Consider the following 6,011-nt stretch of genomic DNA (forward strand, 5'->3'; position numbering starts at 1 on the left):
TCAAATTCAATTGGGATTCAACTGGGAAAACGGCACAATTAAAACGTCTCTCATAGATGCACAGCAGAGTAAGAAAAAGGAGGGCGTGAAGAGAGAAGTAAAAGTAAACATCATTTCAAAAGTAACTTTTGACAAACTAGAGGCACCACCTTGATTCTTTCTCCCAAGTACATCTGGGTGACCATGGGACTCACAGTCAGAAACAGTTTCGGCTATACTTTATCTCATTGGTGGGCTCTTTGTCTCATTAGTGGGCTCAGATGCTAAACCCCAGATGGCAAATGGCACCTCACGGAGAGGTGCATGGTTCAGGACTGCCCGGGGAGGTGGGGGAGGGTGTTCAAAAGAGAGGTAAGCGAAGAGTGAGCTCTGTGTAGCATAGATGCAGGTAACTTCTTCAATCTTTTCTTCCAGTCAATTATAGCTCCTCAGTAAATATTCTCCCAATTCTTAACCTTTCACCAAAGAGATTTCATTTCTTAACACAAAAACTCATTTTAAAAAAAAGAAAGAAAACTACTCTAATGATTATAATATAGGTACCCCTGGAAAAACCCTGTTTCTCTTGAAGCAGAGTTAGCATCTTAGCATTCCTCATGAAGTTGACTGAGAGGAGACTCAGACCCAAAGCAAGACGCAGTAAAGTAAACCATCCAGGCCACCGTACCAAAGTGCAGGGGCAGAGGGTGGTTCCTGAACCTACTCTCATCGTCTCTGCTGGGAAAGTGCCAGACAACAGCCATACCATCTATGTCAACAGGACTCAGCCCACAACATGTGCAGCAACCAAACCCAGGAAGTCAAACCACTTTTCTACAGCAATTGGCCCAGAACAGGTAGGTCTTGGTCAAAGAATGCTAACTTTCCTCATTTCTGTCCCACTTCCAACTCAAGACGAATCAGAGAAAGTCAAATGTGCTCCCCCAACCAATCAGATATGATGCCCCACCTCCAGCTTCCCCATGACGACCACCTCCAATCACAGTACATCTGAACCCTCCCTGTTACCACTAGAAAGCTTTCTCACTCCCTGCTTTCCTTGGACTCTCAACCAAACTCAAGTGATAGTGATGGAAATTCTTGCTATTTCTAGTGTGGGGGGGGGGTCTTCTTATCTTTTTATCAATTCATATATTTCCCATTGTGTTTGGGGTTTTGCATTTCATAGGTCCAAATCTCCATAATTCAAAATTTCCATTTTTTTCCTGTTTACCCCACCCTCTTCTCTGATTCTGACTACACTAGGCCTACTAGGTCACAGTATAAACAGACTCGATAGAAAGAAAGTGTTCTCTTTCCTAGCTCAAAAGTTATTTCACAAATTATAGTGAGCAGCAGTATCATTTTTCTCCACTCAGAAAATGAAAGCAACATTTCACTTAGTTGGTTCCCAGTAGTGTAGCACAAGAGGAAACCTGGAAACATATTTCAAACTTGAGGGTTGCTGACTCTACTTCTTGTACATTTTTTATCAGAATGAATCCCTGGGGCATTTAATTTCTATGGGTAGCTTTTTAAATTTTAATTATTTTCAATGTATTCAAAGACTAACCCTTACTGAGCCAGCTTTCAATAAAAATGCCTGGAGTCCTGATGGCCCTGTCAGATAAGCATTGGGTTGCTACACACAAAGTTAGCAGTTCAAACCCACCAGCTGCTCCAAAGGACAAAGATGAGGCTGTCTGCTCTCATGAAGATTTACAGTCTCAGGAACACTCTAAGTTACAGTCCACTCGATGGCAGGGAGCTACCTGATTATACGAGGGCATTGATGAATCAGTATTACAATTCTCACCTTTTATGCTGGAGATCTGGGTTGGAATATCATTCAATCTACCTCATGGACAGTCAAGGGTCAATCCAGCAGCCAATAACAATGTCTCTTTACATATCCTCTGGACCTTTCAACTCTGTCCACTGTAGCGGAATCTTAAGGCATGGCACTGGGGAATCGTAACTAGAGCTGATGCTTAGAAGTACAGGTTCTGACACTTACTAGCTATGTGCAAATTTCTTACTTTTCCTTAAGCAATTTTCTTACGCAAATGTCTTACTTTTCCTAAACCACAGTTTTCCCTTCTATACATAATGACTATAATACATCCTATCTAATAAGTAACATGTTAGTGAAGATAAATGAGCAATGGTTGCAACAATATAGTGGCAGGGAGCTGTCTGAATTTCAAGCCAGATTCAGAATGGGACATGACACAAGAAATATCCTTGCTGAAGTCAAATGAGTCTTGGTTGACTGAAAGCAAAGCATACCAGAAAGATGTCTATTCTTGTTTTCTTGACTATGAAAGGCATTCAACTGTGTGGATCATAACAACTATAGATAATATTGAAAATGATGAGAATTCCAGAACACCTCATTGTGCTTATGCAGAACCTGTACATGGATCAAGAAGTAATCATAGGAATAGAACAGGGGAATACAGCATGATTTAAAACCAGGAAAGATGTGCATCAGGGTTATGTCCTTTCACCATATTTATTCGATCTGTGTGCTGAGCAAATAGTCCAAGACACTAGATTATATGAAGAAGCATATGACATCAGAATTGGAGGGAGGGTTCATTGCAATCTGCGATATACAAAGGACATCCTTGCTTGCCGAAAGTGAGGAGAACTTGAAGCACTTGCTGATGAAAATCAAAGGCTACAGCTTTTGGTATGATTATTACTCAATATAAAGGAATCCAAAATCCTCACCACTGGACAAATAAACAACATCATGATTAATGGAGAAAAGACTCAAGATGCCAAAGACTTTATTTTGCTTGGACCCACAATCAATGTTCATTGAAGCAGAAGAAACCAAATGACATATTGCATTGGGCAAATCGGCTGCCTCCAGACCTCTTTAAAGTGTTAAAGAACACGGATGTGACTTTGAGGAGTAAGGTGTGCCTGACCTAAACAATGGTATTTACAATTGCCTCATATGCGTGTGAAAATTGAGCAATGAATAATGCTGGAGATAAGTGGATGCATTTGAAATATGGTGTTGACAAAGCATATTTAAAGCACCATAGACTGGCAGAAGAACAAGCAAATATGCCCTAGAAGTACAGCCAGAATGTGCCTTAGAAACAAACATAGCAAGGCTTCCCCTCAGCTACTTTGGACACGTTGTCAGGAGAGACTGCCGTCCCTGGAAACGGTAAAGTGGAGAGTCTGTGAAAAACAAGTGTGAAGATGGTGCCAGATTAGGACCCCGCATCTCACTGGGGTCTCATGTACTTTGCTCTCCTTGATTTCAATCTTTTCATTCTGTTAGAATCCGTGATGAATGTTAAAAACCTGTTCCCCTTTAGAAGTTAAAAATTAAGCCAGCTCCCTTTGAAGGATCGAACTTGCTAACAATTTCTGTGCCTGAAATGTGGACAAGCCCCTCCACGCCCGGTGAACCAGATGGCCTGTCTCAGGCTGACCCATAAAGTTGTTCATTGCTCCAGAAGAACCCTCTCTACTGAGGTGACTTGCTTTTTCATGAGCTTTTTTCCCTGAAACCTCCCTTTTCCTTGCCAGTAAAAACAGCCCTTAATCTGTTGCTCAATGAGACAGGACAGCATGGTGATTCACACCCCTGGCCAAGGGTGTGAGGGGATTCACCAGAGGCTCGATCCATGAAGAGACTGCAAATGAATGTTGAGCTTTTGCTGTCATCCATATAATCACATATCATACCATTCGATGGTTTGTGTTAAGTAGTACTAATATTAAAATTTAAACTCTAAGACTCTTTCCTCCTCCAGTTTTGGATTTTATTATTTTCAACCCTTGTGTCACACAGTCGGGTGTGCTTGTTCCATGTTAGCTGACCCCTCACTTAGATGGCTGTTTGTTTTAAGACAAGCTTTTAAGACCCCAGGTGCTAGTCTTCCCGATAGCTAGATACCATTTTCTTTCTTCATCAGACTTTGCTATAGCACCTACATCTCCAATGCTCTCTTCATGAGGGTGAGTATCCAGTAGGTCCACACCATAAGCACGAATTATTATTAAATTGGAGCTGTAATAAAGTGTGAACTCAAAAGGCATTCATGTACCTATTATTTATATATGTCCCGGGTCCACTTTAAAGAAATCATTATCATTTTATTGTGAAACATCCCCATGGGATATATTGTAATTCTACTACTAACTAACTAATTCACTGCCAACAAGTTGCTGCTGACTCATACCAAGCCTATTGGACTTGGTGGAACTGGCCCTGTCAGTTTCTGAGACTGCAACTGTAACTGTTTATAGCAATTAGAAAGACCCATCTTCCTCCCATGGAGTAGCTGATGGATTTGAACTGTTGGCCTCGCAGTTAGCAGCCCAGTGCATAACCACTCCACCACCAGGGCTCCTAATTCTATTGATATCATCATTAAGTTAGCCAACGCTATAGAATTTAAAATATTGTTGAGAAAAGGAAAGTACACAAGTTTAGGACAGATTTTCAGGGTAAAATACATGGATTGTGATCTGTACAAATTAAGAACTTAAATAACTGGACATTATTTACTATTTACACAAACAATGAGGGATGGAGATAGGACAAAACGTTCAGTATTGCTCATTCACAGAGACATAACTATGCCTGCTGGACTAAGAGATGCCACAAAGAGTACGAAAATAGCAAGTATATAGCAGTCTTGAGTTGCCATTTTGGGGGCATTCTCAAAGCAAGAGATTGGCACCAAAGCCCAATGACTTCCAAATCCATAACCTTGGCATAGTAGTCATCTGCTTCTTCTCACCTGGGGCATTTTAGCCTTAAGTCCAAGGGAGTATTTCAGTTCCTTTAATCCACGACAGGTGTGTTTAAAGTCATTTTGATAGTGGAGTTTCCAAATCAGATCTTTCTGTTGTGGCCTTTGGAGGATGATGTGCACTTTCAAAGGACAGAGTCTAAAGTCTCAGTAAGCTATAGCATGCAGCCTGAGTTACCAAAGGCTGAATAGAAACTCAGTCAAACAAATACTCTTTATATCCCTGCTGGCCCTGTCTCATGAATTGGTTTGCTTGAGACAGGCTGCTCAAATCAATTGTTTTGGGAAAATAAGGATGGCTTAGAACCAGGCAGGTGTTTTTATCCTCTATGGTACATAGATGGGCTCACAGTGAGTCAGAATGAGCTTGACAGCACTTAACAACAATAAAAGTTTATAAATATTAAATAGCATTATCCACAGAGGTCTTGCACATTTATTTAACTGTTCAATAAGTGATAACTATAATTACTGCCATTACCAAAGCAGCATGTATGGTTTACAATCTTGCCTGCTTTCTTATGAATTGAAGATTTATTAACTTAGCTTCTCATTGGACATTTCCACTAGAATATGTCATGGCTCTCTCAAACAGATGTGTCCAGAATGAATTTCACTGTCTTCCCAAACAGCCTTCTAATATCCTCCTCCTTCCCTGCCCAGGGAAAAACTTATATACCAATAAATAACTAAGAATTATCTAGAAAACATCCTTCAGGATTACCTGGTTTTGATTCTGTTGATACTGCTTTACTATAAATTATAGAACTATAAATTAGATAAAACTAATCACCGTGAAAATAATTCTTGTGTACAATAGGTCCAGGTAAGCATGGAGCAGCACCTAGCCATTACAAGCTTCTCCTTCCCATGAGTCTTTCATCTTTCCAACCCCACCTCTTCGGGAGCATACCAAAGACTTCCCATGCGTGTCAGTGTTTGTCAACCCCCTCACATTCAAACTTGCCAATCCAGAAGATACTCGGCGCCCAGCCCCACCCCCACCCCCTGTCCTCCCACAGAACCTAATTATTAACCATGGCCCCCAAGGGTATATCAGCGTGTGCTTTATTTATTTCATTCTCTTCCTTGCTCTCTCTGGTCTTTTATTTCACTCTTGCACTCTCTTGCCCTTGCTCTTGCTCTCTTGCTTGCTCTGGCTTTGGGCTACTCTCCTCTCCCACTACTGTGATCCCCTCCACTCTGCCTTTTTGATCTCCTTCTCATCTGGAAGAAATCCACAGG

The sequence above is a fragment of the Echinops telfairi genome, unplaced genomic scaffold, assembly GCF_000313985.2.
Source record: "Echinops telfairi isolate 266 unplaced genomic scaffold, ASM31398v2 ScPeMD7_7424;HRSCAF=8462, whole genome shotgun sequence".
Lineage (NCBI taxonomy): Eukaryota > Metazoa > Chordata > Mammalia > Afrosoricida > Tenrecidae > Echinops > Echinops telfairi.